The sequence below is a fragment of the Pseudophryne corroboree genome, chromosome 6, assembly GCF_028390025.1.
Source record: "Pseudophryne corroboree isolate aPseCor3 chromosome 6, aPseCor3.hap2, whole genome shotgun sequence".
Taxonomy (NCBI): domain Eukaryota; kingdom Metazoa; phylum Chordata; class Amphibia; order Anura; family Myobatrachidae; genus Pseudophryne; species Pseudophryne corroboree.
Window position 1 is genome coordinate 593,829,190 of NC_086449.1, and position 14,419 is coordinate 593,843,608.

General features: G+C 43.7%; 1 long non-coding RNA gene across 1 annotated transcript in view; it reads left to right on the forward strand.

Moving 5' to 3' along the window:
• Positions 1 to 14,419, forward strand: part of LOC134935481 (uncharacterized) — a 256,413-nt gene that overhangs the window by 143,226 nt on the left and 98,768 nt on the right. The window contains exon 2 of the long non-coding RNA XR_010180174.1: positions 6,254 to 6,334. This is a non-coding gene — a long non-coding RNA (uncharacterized LOC134935481). The remainder of the gene's footprint in view (positions 1 to 6,253; positions 6,335 to 14,419) is intronic.

The following is a 14,419-nucleotide window of genomic DNA, read 5'->3' on the forward strand; positions in this document are numbered from 1 at the left end:
ACCGTACTGTACTGTGTCTGCAGCTAATATAGACTGGTTGATAAAGAGAAGATGTCTATGTAACTATGTATGTATAAAGAAGAATGAAAAAAAACCACGGTTAGGTGGTATACAATTATGGACGGACTGCCTGCCGAGTGCAGACACAGAGGTAGCCACAGCCGTGAACTACCGTACTGTACTGTGTCTGCAGCTAATATAGACTGGTTGATAAAGAGAAGATGTCTATGTAACTATGTATGTATAAAGAAGAATGAAAAAAATCCACGGTTAGGTGGTATTACAATTATGGACGGACTGCCTGCCGAGTGCAGAGACACAGAGGTAGCCACAGCCGTGAACTACCGTACTGTGTCTGCTGCGACTGGATGATAAATGATATAAAAAATATATATATATCACTACTGCAGCCGGACAGGTATATATTATATATTATATAATGACGGACCTGCTGGACACTGTCTGTCAGCAGAATGAGTTTTATTTTTATAGAATAAAAAAAACAAAACACACAAGTGAAGTCACACGACGAGTGTTTAACTTTTTCAGGCAATCACAATATAAGTATACTACTAACTATACTGGTGGTCAGTGTGGTCAGGTCACTGGTCAGTCACACTGGCAGTGGCACTCCTGCAGCAAAATTGTGCACTGTTTAATTTTAATATAATATGTACTCCTGGCTCCTGCTATAACCTATAACTGGCACTGCAGTAGTGCTCCCCAGTCTCCCCCACAATTATAAGCTGTGTGAGCTGAGCAGTCAGACAGATAAATAATATATATAGATGATGCAGCACACTGGCCTGAGCCTGAGCAGTGCACACAGATATGGTATGTGACTGACTGAGTCACTGTGTGTATCGCTTTTTTCAGGCAGAGAACGGATATATTAAATAAACTGCACTGTGTGTCTGGTGGTCACTCACTATATAATATATTATGTACTCCTGGCTCCTGCTATAACCTATAACTGGCACTGCAGTAGTGCTCCCCAGTCTCCCCCACAATTATAAGCTGTGTGAGCTGAGCAGTCAGACAGATATATATAATATTATATATAGATAATAGATGATGCAGCACACTGGCCTGAGCCTGAGCAGTGCACACAGATATGGTATGTGACTGACTGAGTCACTGTGTGTATCGCTTTTTTCAGGCAGAGAACGGATATATTAAATAAACTGCACTGTGTGTCTGGTGGTCACTCACTATATAATATATTATGTACTCCTGGCTCCTGCTATAACCTATAACTGGCACTGCAGTAGTGCTCCCCAGTCTCCCCCACAATTATAAGCTGTGTGAGCTGAGCAGTCAGACAGATATATATAATATTATATATAGATAATAGATGATGCAGCACACTGGCCTGAGCCTGAGCAGTGCACACAGATATGGTATGTGACTGAGTCACTGTGTGCTGTGTATCGCTTTTTTCAGGCAGAGAACGGATTATAAAGTAAACTGCACTGTCCTCACTAGTAAACTCTCTCCACTCAGTCTCTACACTTCTACAGTAACAGTACTCCTCCTAGTCAGCTCCAGTAAATCTCTCTCAGTCTCTTATAATCTAAATGGAGAGGACGCCAGCCACGTCCTCTCCCTATCAATCTCAATGCACGTGTGAAAATGGCGGCGACGCGCGGCTCCTTATATAGAATCCGAGTCTCGCGATAGAATCCGAGCCTCGCGAGAATCCGACAGCGTCATGATGACGTTCGGGCGCGCTCGGGTTAACCGAGCAAGGCGGGAAGATCCGAGTCGCTCGGACCCGTGAAAAAAAACATGAAGTTCTGGCGGGTTCGGATTCAGAGAAACCGAACCCGCTCATCTCTACCCGCCATGTCCTGACATCACACGCAGCTACCGCGGCCTGCCCCAGCAATGGTCCGGACATGCCTGCGTTCTCTGTACTGCGCCCCGCAAAAGGCATTCTAATGATATTGGCATGCCCCCTCTCGCCCCGCAACCGCCTCTGCCTGTCAATCAGGCAGAGGCGATCGCAGCCCTGAGATGCTTTTAGCATCTCACAGGTCTCCCGGGGTGCGCGAACGCACTCTACAACGGGCTTCAGACTGCGATCTGTGCCGCGATCCAGTCTGAATTAAGCTCAATGTTTGTTAGCAGCTGCTGTCACCAATCAGGCAGTGGAGAGCACCAAAAAGGGATATACTGTAGATGCCAACAACAATGGCAGTTACTGGGTTCAAAAGATAAACTGTAATGATACTCCACAAATCTTCTAAACCAGAGTTTCCCAAACTCCACCATTCCATTCCATTCTTGAGTCCAAATGGTTAAATCAAATTAACTGAGGTACTAATTAAGTGACTTATGCTCAAGCATGCATATCCTCAAAACCTGGACAGTAATAGCGGAATTTGGGAAACTCTGTTTTAAACAAATTTGTCCTTGGTTTGATGACACTCCTTTGCAAGGACAATGTTAGTTAAGCTTCTGAAAAGGCTTGTCTCTTTCCATTAACAATGACATTACTTACTTAGACACAGTGGTAAACCTCCAAATTAAAGAAAGCTCTAAAGGTTATTAACAATCATGCAAGTACACTTATCAAATAAACTGTAGTTTATTGACCTTTTGTGATATCAATCACCTTATTGTGCATAATGTCACCCTTCAAACTCTCAGTGGCAGGGTTTATAATGTAATTCAGCAAAAAAAAAAAACACACACTTGGTCATCTGTATTTAACACAATGGGCGAATTCAGACTTGATCGTAGCCGTGCAAATTTTTGCACGGCTACGATCAGTTACTCAGACATGCGGGGGGATGCATCAGCACAGCGCTAGTCCACCTTGCCTGTCTGGCCCTACCCCCCAGCACAAGTACAAAAGCATCGCAAAGTGGTGATGCTTTTGTACCTGAGGAGTAGCTCCCTACCAGCGCAGCTCCTATTCATCGCTGTCTGAGTCGCGGCGGCTGCATGGGACATCATGCAGCCACAGCGGCCCGCCTCCCGCAAAGTACAGGAACGCCTGCGTTGCTTGGACCACGCCCCTAAAAAGGCGGCCAAATGCTGCAGGCACGCTCCCTCCCGCTCAGCGACCGCCTCTGCCTGTCAATCAGGCAGAGGCGATCGCAGGGCTGAGACAGCTGTCGGCTGTCGGGCATGTGCCAGCGCACTGCGCCGCCCATGCATGCTCAGTTCAGACCTGATCGGCTGCTGTGTTAAAACACAGCAGCGATCAGGTCTGAATTAGGCCCAATATTCAGTCTTTCACAAACAGGTACATCCGAAAATAAACAAAACAATAATACCCCTTTTCCACTAGCTCAATTTACCCGTGTTTTTGCACGGGGGGGGGGGGGGGGGGGGGGGGGGCATCAACACGGGTTTTTAGTAAGTGGAAACAGCTCAACACGGGTTGAGTGACCCTGGAATCTTACCCGGGTAGCTACCTGGGTTGAACACGGTGACACAGTAATTACCCGAGTATTTTGCAGTGGAAACGGTCATTACCCGTGTTTCAGAACTGAGTAACGAGTGACTTCAATAGGCTTTTACAGAGCTTACCCGAGTTAAGTGGAAACAGATCCGACCCGGGAATAATCCGTGTCGAAGTGCAGTGGAAACGACAGGGCCGACTCATTACAGTGCCCCGGTTCATATTATATAACATTAAAATGACCTCCATTTCATTTTATACCACATTACAATGAGCAGGTCCAGGGGCATACCTAAATATGGTGGTCATTCCGAGTTGTTCGCTCTGTAATTTTCTTCGCATCGCAGCGATTTTCCGCTAACTGCGCATGCGCAATGTTCGCACTGCGACTGCGCCAAGTAAATTTGCTATGCAGTTAGGTATTTTACTCACGGCATTACAAGGTTTTTTCTTCGTTCTGGTGATCGTAATGTGATTGACAGGAATTGGGTGTTTCTGGGCGGAAACTGTCCGTTTTATGGGAGTGTGTGAAAAAACGCTACCGTTTCTGGGAAAAACGCGTGAGTGGCTGGAGAAATGGGGGAGTGTCTTGCCAATCGCTGGGTGTGTTTGTGACGTCAAACCAGGAACGACAAGCACTGAACTGATCGCACTGGAAGAGTAAGTCTCGAGCTACTCAGAAACTGCACAGAGAAGTATTTTTGCAATATTGCGAATCTTTCGTTCGCAATTTTGATAAGCTAAGATTCACTCCCAGTAGGCGGCGGCTTAGCGTGTGCAATGCTGCTAAAAGCAGCTTGCGAGCGAACAACTCGGAATGAGGGCCTATATTGCAGGCCCCAAGGAAATAATTTCAAAGGATGTATTTTGACAGGGAAGGTGGGCCCCTCTCAGCTCTGGACCCCAAAGCAGTTGCACTGCCTGCACCTATGGTAGCTACACCCTTACCACTAATATATGCTCTCATGTAATGTAGGAAAGAATCCAAAAATTGTGCTGCCAATTAGAGTTGTTAGCAGCTGTACGCTCTCATAAATGATTCATTTGTAACACAAAATATTTTTGTTAATCAATTATGCAAGCATTGGCATGCATTATAAAACCAATTTGTTGCCAAGTAATTGTTATTAGTTAGGAATTCAGTTTGTCAAGTTATTATCAGAACTTAATTTCAAAACAGAATTATTACACCAAATCAATTTTGTTGTTGCCACTAAGGGTTTAATTCTGATTTAGGACTTGATAAGGTGAAAATTTATAATACTTAAAAATTTTATATTTTTCAGCTGCTTTATATTGTAGATATTATCCTGCCTGCTACTCAGTGGTGCAAGTAGAAAAAATGTCTTATAGGTACTGTGTGCACGCGCCTTCAAAAAAATGGGTGTGGCTGAATGCCACATGGGGTGTGGCCAATGAAAATGGGGGCGTGAAACACATATGGGGGGAGGGGCAGATACACATATGACCCCAATAGTGCCAGATACACATTGCCCCACAGTGCCAGATAAACATTTCCCCACAGTGCCAGATACACAAATGACCCCAGAGTGCCAGATATACATTGCCTCACAGTGTCAGATACACATTGCCCCACAGTGCCAGATACACAAATGCCCCCAGTGCCAGATATACATTGCCTCACAGTGCCAGATATACATTGCCTCACAGTGTCAGATACACAAATGCACCCACTGTGTCAGATATACATTGCTCCCCAGTGCCAGATACAGAAATGCCACCACAGTGCCAGATATGGCCCCAGTGCCAGATACAGAAATGCCCCAAGTGCCAGATATACATGTCCCCCCAGTGCCAGATATGCACTCAGTGACAGATATGCCCCCAAGGACAGATACACATGTCCCTGCAGTGCCAGATATGGCCACAGTGCCAGATACGCATGTCCCCGCAGTGCCAGATACACATGTCCCCCCACTGCCAGATATGCCCTCAGTGTCAGATATGTCCCCAGTGCCAGATATGCACCCAGTGCCAGATATGCCGTCAGTGTCAGATATGCCCCTAGTGCCAGATACAAATGTCCCCCGCAGTGCCAGATATGCCCACAGTGCCAGATACACATGTTACCCCAGTGCCAGATATGTCCCCAGTGCCAGATTCACATGTCCCCCCAGTTCCAGATATGCCCCCAGTGCCAGGTATACATGCGCCCCCTTCCACTGCTGGTCACCGCTGCTGTTGCTGCTGTCCTGTGTGTGTGTGTGTGTGTGTGTGAGGGGAGGAGAGCGCAGCGTGCGCCTCTCCTGCCCCTCAGTCTCCAGCAGCGGTGCGGGTGTCTTCCTTCAATTCAGCGCCGATCTGTGAGCCAATCAAAGCTCACGGTCTGGCAGCCTTGGCTCCCTTTCCACGAGCTCTAATTGGCTCATGGGCAGCGCTGAAGTGAAGGAAGACACTGAGGGGCAGGAGAGGAGAATGCTGCACTCTCCTCCCCTTGCAGCAGCGGCGGTGAGCAGCAGAGGGAGGGAGCGGCGAGGAGCATCGGCCCATTGGCAGTGTGTATGGTGTACCCACGGCTAAATTCTTAAGGGTACGCCGTACCCACCCGTACCCGCCCACTTGCACTGCTGCTGATACTACAGTACATATTAGAGTTAGGCCTGGCAATGGGAGGGACTAGGGACACAGTTTTACCATCTTTAGGTTCTAGGGGGCTGCAGAGGAGCTCACAAATAAACTTAGCTCTAACCATCACCTGCATTGCTGCAGTGATCAGCATGGTGCAGGCATGTACGAGGTCCATCCTGGAAACCCCTGTAGCTTTATTGCACCTGCAGTGACCAGTGCTTAATTTTTTTTTTATGTTTATGTTTATTGCAGCATCATGATGTCATGCCGTGCAGCAGCACTCAAAGGCAGAGCAAGGTCACCCTGGCGAGCAGCAAAAAGACATTAAAGAAGGTAACCAAGCAAATAGGTGACCTGACTTGGTAAAAAGTTACTGAGATATTAGAGTTACAATAATAATAATAATAATAATAATAATAATAATAATTATTATTATTAATATTATTATTATTATTATTATTTATTTAATTATTTATATAGCACTCTTTCTCCCCTGGGACTCAAAGCACTTAACAGGTGGAAAGAACATGATACACAGGTTTACATTTCCAAAATAGTAGCAAAATCATGATATAGAAGGTTACAGAGATAATAAAAAGGTGTGGCAGCCATTTTAAATCATCGGTTGCAGGGTCATTTATCCTATCCACAAAGGATCCTGGTGGGGTAGCCATTTTAGGTGCACTACATAGGAACAGATAAGGTGATGCTTGGACCCTATGTCCCACAGTGGGAGAGAATATGACTAGAAGAGATCCTTGCAAGTTCTTCAGAACTGTGCAGTTTTCATCCCACACAGAGTACCAGATGAGGTATCCATGATTAGGTACACTACTTAGGTTACAATTTTGGAACAAACAAATAAAGTACATGGAGATAAGGCGAGAAAGGATAAGAGAATACAAAGCTAACAAGATTACCTGTGCATCATCATTTCAATGGGTTACACATCTTACCCTTGAAAGTACCAGGTCAGACAGACATCCAGGGCACACAACATCCTGTAGGTTACAGTGGGCCGGACTAGCCACCCATTGAAGTGCAGCATGCAGTGGGGAATTGTAGAAAAATAAAAAAGAACAGCTGGAGTGGAGACCATGGTGCTGCATTTAGGTGAGACAATACGGTAATCAAAATATGCAGATGGAGAAAACTGGGATAACATCAAATAATAAAATGATATACAGTATGAATGTTCAGATCTCATGGGAACGTACCTTGAATGTAATGATGCAGGGACCTACAAGTGTCCACGGGCATGCAAGATACAGTTAGCTTGGAGTGTCAGCTGGTAGTTTAAGAACTGAACAAAAAATCCCAATTGCAAATGTTGAGCCAAAGTAGCAGTGTAACACCCAGGTAAATATTACGTGAAGGTGTTCAAAGGTAAGTATGATTTTACATCCTACAGGTAAGTATTTAGTTCTGTAGTAGTAGCTTGTCTCTTTCTTACTGGATCTCCTAGAACTTCAATGTTTGCAGTGAGGCGAGGAAGAAACCCATAATCAGAACTTATATAAAGGTTTTGTTGCACAATGTATTTATTAACCAACGTCCTTTAATAATGGACTCAATAACATAACAGATTCACAACAGCAATGTATCATTTAACAGAGTTATGTTACTAACAATGCGGTATAATTTGCACATCCAAAACAATTAAAGAGTTTTATTGTACAGGAACACACCGTCACTGTGTCTTCTTTAAACTGGTTATGCTAGAATATCCTAGGCATAAATGGTTAGTGTAAATCAAATTTAAGTCAATACCATATCCTATCCACAACTGAGTTTAACATGCCCTACTCCCTCTGGCCAGTCCAGCAATCAATATTGACTTTACTGGCAAAGTAATAAATCATTAAATTCACAGTACGTTTCCATATTTACTCATATATCACAGTCTGAGTACTCTGTCACGTTTGTGCACATTTTAAGTGTTCCAGGTAATAAAAACAAGTGCTTTCTATGTCAGAACTACTTGAATCTGTGTTAGCTTTTAGAATGAGTTTCCGGTTAAAATGACTAAAGATTTAATTAGGTTTGACTGGACAATCTCAGTTTATCTCTCTCTTTCTCTCTGTATGGAATTTGAACAAGAGTTAAGAGTGTTCAAACTCCAGTTACTCTGGTGGAAAAGCTGACAAAAACCTCTTAATAAAATGGGGAATATTTCCTGCTAAAAGTCCTTCTTATTTTGCTTACTTAAATTAATTGTTAAGTTTGTTTAACTTACAGGAAGAAAAAGCAATACCTTAAATACAGAAATGTTCAGGCTGCTGCGACCGCTAAGCGTGTGTGTAAAACCCCTATGAAATGCATACACGTTGCCACTGGCGTGCGCAGCACATTTTATTAGGGGGTGCACCGTCGGAGGGGTGTGTCTAGCACCGCCTTTTGGGCGTGTCTAGAACCATCTATTGATGGTCAACGCATATAAAAATTTCCACCTTTGTACCAATCCTAATAAAGCAGATACATTGTCAGGTGTTGTGGTGTGCACCAAACACCCCTGATGGCACTCATGCAATTACACTGCTCCTCCTCAGCCTGGTCTGGCTCCCCCTCTCTTTCCCCTGCAAGCTGCAGCAGCTTACTTACAAGTCAGTCACTCACTGACACTGACAGTCGCAGACTAGTTATTGCTGCTACTGGAAAAACGAGTAACGTGTCAAAGCTGCTGCCGGCCGTCTGCCAGTATTGAATTTGTCTTCCTAAGAGGAACGCTGGCTGCATGCTGATCCTCATCAGTGTCTGGAGTTGGCATAGCATAGAAGGAGAGAGGTGGGCATGTGGCGGGTGTGACGGGTGGGCGGTGGCATCCTTGATTAACCCAGGCGTCTGGTCAGTAATGCAGTCCTGACAGGGTGCAGCGCAGAGGGGACAGTAATCAGCCTGCTCGGCAATCGCTGCATCAGGCATGTCAGATCGAGGTGCCAGACATTAGGGGGTGCCTGTGCGCACCAGGCACCCCCCCTGCGCACACCTATGCACGTTGCGTAAGCACGCCGACACGCTGTAAGCACAAAGTAGCTACACGTGCGGCCGAATACACTTTATAACCCCTAACAGGAAAGGAATGCGACACCAATTGTATATGTAATGTTGTGGTCCAACACAGCAACAAATGTTTGCTTAAAAGGGGGTTACAACAGAAATACAATAACGCAAGAGAAGAAGCTACAACCAATGATACATACGTTTGATCGCCTGCGCCACCCGGTCCCGGTCCTCAGTCAATCTGGAAAGATGACCTTCAGAGAATGTGTCTGACCGGCCTGGTGGTTTGGCTTTTATACAATAGTCCAAAGCATGAAACAAAGGAAACTGTAATCTCTTCACCCATAGTTCAAAGGGCTGGTCATTTACAGTACAGGGGGGTCATAGGTCAGTTTGAATAGGTGGGCGATGCCTGGTCCAGGTGCACTTGCAGATGTTCTCTACTGGGTTCCAGACGAATATCAAGAGTACAGTAAATACAGTGTAATATTAATATTGTACTCCTGCGCATATCTATGCGCAGGAGCGTGCTACTTTCTGCAATCTGCAAGCGGAATATTGCCCTTGTAATACTGTACAGCTGGATACCAAACACCACCTCCTAACCTAATTATGTCCCCTCATATCCTGTAAAGTTGAATCCCTCTGTTAGCAAATGAAACTTGCTGGTGTGGTGCATGTAGGCAATGTGTAAATTATGCACTATGTGGATTAAATATGTAAATACCAAATTGCTTTCTAACAAGTATTTAAAATGCATGCTCTAATATATACTGCAGATGCCAGGCGCATCTTATTACCATATACGATAAAAGTGTGCTGTACATCTCAAAACACTACATCCCTTAAGAGAAAAGAATACACCCACACATTATCTGAGTTCCAGAGCTCATTGATGTATATATTTGTTATTAAAAGGATATCTATTCAATATATAACAGTGTACAGTATATATATAGTTACATGGTTACAATTTATACAGTAAGCAGTTAATACAAAATACATACAGTTACAGGCCAGCAAATACATCACCATATCTTTCTCATATAAAAGTCTTCCCTCCATTTCACTCTCTCTCTCTCTGTAAATAAATACAGGAACTGGTCTGGCAGCACCTCCATCATCGTCTGGGACAAAACAGCAACTAACTCCTGTGTGTGTCTGATCAGCAATGTGTTATCTAGTTTGGGGGAGTGCATACATCTAGTCTAAGGGAGGGAACTTTATCATTCATGATGAGTCACTGGTTTGTTCGTATGCTAACCAGGTTCAGCATTGAAGACAATCAAAGGGGCTGGCCTTAGTTTCCTGTCCATTGTCCTAATAAGAGTGATTTTAGCTTTCATACATTTAATCATAACTACTTGTTGCAATGTCCTACAACTTAATAACAAGTATCAAATGAATCTACACATTAATCTGGTTGCTTTAATACCAAATATGACATGTCTATCTGGCTCCGCTCCAATAATACACATACATGACATTACTCCATTATATAATTTTGAATCATTATGATGTCTGGCGCTTGATATTATTATAATTATGTGCTGTATGAAATATGTATCGAATCCATCTCTGTGGCATGTCCATTTAAATGCGTATGTTACCATATATTGCTGTGCTTGCTGCGCGTATTTGCAAGCATAGCTACTTATAATGTGTGTAGTCTGTATGCTCTCTCTATGTAATATTTTTGACTTTGACAAATATCAGATATGTCTTTGTGTCTTTTCCAAGTGAATGCGTATGCTACCGTATTTACTCATACCACGCGCTAATACGAAGGACCTCGTGAGCCGCTATATGCAACGTGCGAGTATGCGCATGCACGGCAGAACAAGCACCCGCACGGAGGCCACTCTGTGTGGTGTTTGTACGTGATGCATGTGGCTATAATATTTTTGACTTTGACAGAATGCTTTAACTTTATACTGCCCTGGTCACTGACTATCCTTTGCACAAGTAGCATACAGGGTGTTAATGTAGCACTTTAGAGGCTGACAGAAATAACAAAAAAAGAAAGGAAATACCCTAAGGTATGACTACTCAGGCGCTGGATGTGAGGTTCACCACAGCAGCTATGAAAATTGGGGCTGGTCAGACCCCTGAATACAATAGCAGAAACAGGAAATAGCGCTAAAATGGTCAAAAATGCAAAGGTGGATCACAAGTAAATTCACAATTTAATAAGAATTTAAATCTGGGTATAAAACCTCAAGATGCAAATGCATGTAAGTGGTTAATACCACATAAAAACTCTATGTAAAAACAATTGAAGAATGATAACCGGTGTAACTCCCAATGCCGGATATTGATACCGAGAATGTCTAGTGTGTTGAACCTGTTCCTATAACAGTCCCCTTTGATTTGTAAGGCCCAATGTCCCATCCGTGGAATATAGTTACCACCAAGATCTTTAGAGGTAATTAAGCGAATCTGCGTCCGCAGGAGCTGTTCCTCGTCATATGGTGGAGAATGGCTTCCTGACTGTGTCAACTCCCCTCCTGCGGACATTCTGGACCTGGACCAAGTCCCCGTTGGAAAATTCCATTGGACCATATAAGGACATTCCTATCTCATCGTGGGAAGATACTGCAGGCTTTTAACTTTAAATTATTCCTTTTATATAGTCTAACTTTAAATGGTGGCTCTGCACTGATGACATCTGCCTGAGCTGCTGCAGCAATCCCCTATACTGCAGTCAATATGTACAGTACAGGGCTACACAGGAAAGGACACTAATCCTGAGTAGGTTTATTACTTGTAACATTTTATAGGGCCAGTCTCCATCGCTATATGTAGTCTTGCCACTGAGGTGTAGTGTAAGGGGTTTGGTTTATACCTCTCCTGTTGACTCAGTATGGATTCCAGGCTGTCAGCAGCTGTCCTGCCTTTTGCCTTATTTGGATCCCAGTCAGCCTCAGTCAGTCACCACTTGCCAGGGATGTAAGGGCTGCTTTGCTTGCTGCTGTCACTCTCAGCCTTGGACTACAGCCAGTAACTGTGCCAAGCACCTGAGGTAAGTTTTTCACTTCTCACTGCTCTGTTACCTCAGGAAACTCCCCTCACAACACATACCGCAGACATTCTCCTGACATGATGAATCACTCTCTGGGTGAATCACTCCACCCCTCTCCAAAGATACAAATCACACACACATTAACTGCTCTGAATTACTGCACCCCCTCAATCTCCCCTCTGTGAGGTATACCTGTGTACAGCTATGAACTTCAGTGTTATTTTTTAATAAATGTGTTTAGAACATATATATATATATATATATATATATATATATAAACCCCATACCACAGGGGTATGTTTCAGAGTGTCATATATTTTCCACTAAAAAGATGCGTGTCCTCACGCAAGGTTGCCAAAGGCAGAGTTTCTGAGCAACAGTTTTGCAGATTCTCACTCAAATCTTTGAAGTGGCAGAGTGACAGTGAACATAGCAATATCCACATACAATATATACATTTCCATAGGTACTAATTTACATAGATAGCCAAAAACATGTTAATCGCGGTACCATAGAGGTAACATACCTCTTGTACTGCATTCTGGCCTTGTAAGAACTGCGGTATGCACCCCTTCGGCCTGATCAGGTACAATACAGGGTGTGTCATCACATTCAATAAATATATCTTCCCTGGGTCTTGGGGCTACTGGTTTCATGGAGCTCGGAGTGGCGCTACCCATAAATAGTAAGAGCTCTATGGGGTCATGAAATGGTATGCCCCCTGGGGTCCCCCGCCCCTCTGCCCAAGGTGAGTCTTTCTCTACTGCCGGGACTTCAATGGTGCAGAGCTTCACTTGGTCACCAGGAACGGTACTCAAATGTCTATCGGGTCTCTAGATTTGGTAGGTATATAGTCCATCAGCTGGAACTCAGACAATAACATAGGGAACATCTTCCCACATGGCATCTAGTTTGCTTGATCGTGATTTTTCCATTTCAAAAATTTATCTCCGATCTTGAGAGGCATTGGCAGGGCATCCGAATTGTAGTTTTTCTCCTGTCGATGATGCACCATTTCCATCCGTTGGACAACCAATTGCTGAGCAATTTCTATCCGATGCTGATGTACTTGCACCCAGTCAGTTTGCATGGTGTCAGGATTATCAACCATTGGCGCCATCTCTAAGTCCTTTGGGAGTTTTCCTGTTCTCCCGAACATTTAGTAGAATGGAGTGAATCCTGTGGAGCAGGTAGGTCAGTTCCGGACGGAGGTTAGGTCACTGGGTACGTTTCTCTGCTGAGAGGCTCTGGAGCATTCCAATCACAAGAGAGAAGAAGGGAAAGGGTTCGAAATGCCCTAAAGTGGTGCACACAATCTTTTATTAAAATATAACTTTTATTGTAATATATGGTAAAACCAGCGAATATTAAAAGGAAAAGTAAAGTAGTGTAAATAAGAAAGAAATCGTGATTAAAATTGAAAGAGCTGCGCACTAGATGTCACCCAAATGACTCCTATATTATTCGTAAGGTTTCAGGATAATGAGGAGTATAGCAGGAGTAAATAATTCCTATATAGCTGTAGTTAATATTTACACTGCGTTTCTGCTAGCTGTAAAGGAACTCCTTAAATAAATATCTCAAATTTTCTAATCCCTCCCAGGATTTATGATATGAGACCATTAGAGAAACAGGACTCCAGTTTTCATGGTGTATGCTCTAATATAATAATGGTAATACTCAAATGATTTGTTGTGTATAGTAGTAACAGTAATTATACTTAATAGAATGATCACCCAATGCTGTGTGCTATACTTTCAGTGTATCACAGGGATGGTAACAGAACTCTGGCTAAGCTTCAATTATGTCTCAAAAGTATCTGAGTGCCCTCCTAAACTCCATGAATGATGTTGTATCCACTAGAACTCTACACCACCCACATTCATATGTGGATGAGATATATAGATGATATCCTCATAATCTGGGGAGGTGACATGCCAACATTTGAAAAATTCATGCAGAAGCTCAATTCGAATAATTTCAATTTGAAGCTGACATATGAAATGGATGAGAAAAGGGTCAATTTCCTTGATGTCACACTGACCCTAGAAGAAGATGGCCATATCTCCTCAGATCTGTTCCGTAAAAGAACGGCAACAAACAGTATATTACACCATGAGAGCTCCTACCACCCGTCAGTAATAAAAGGACTGCCGAAAGGGGAGTTCCTACGTATGAAGAGGAATTGCACCGAGAAAGACACTTTCCAACTGAGGGCTCGACAGCTGAGTAACAGACTGGAGTCCCGTGGATACAGTAGGAGATCAGTCAAGCAAGCCTATCAGGAAACAAGAACGTACACCAGAGATCAGCTACTTACACCCAAGACAAAAAAGAAGGAAGAGGAGAAAGTGAGATTCATTGGTACCTTCTGCCAGGAGTGGCAGGATGTTCGG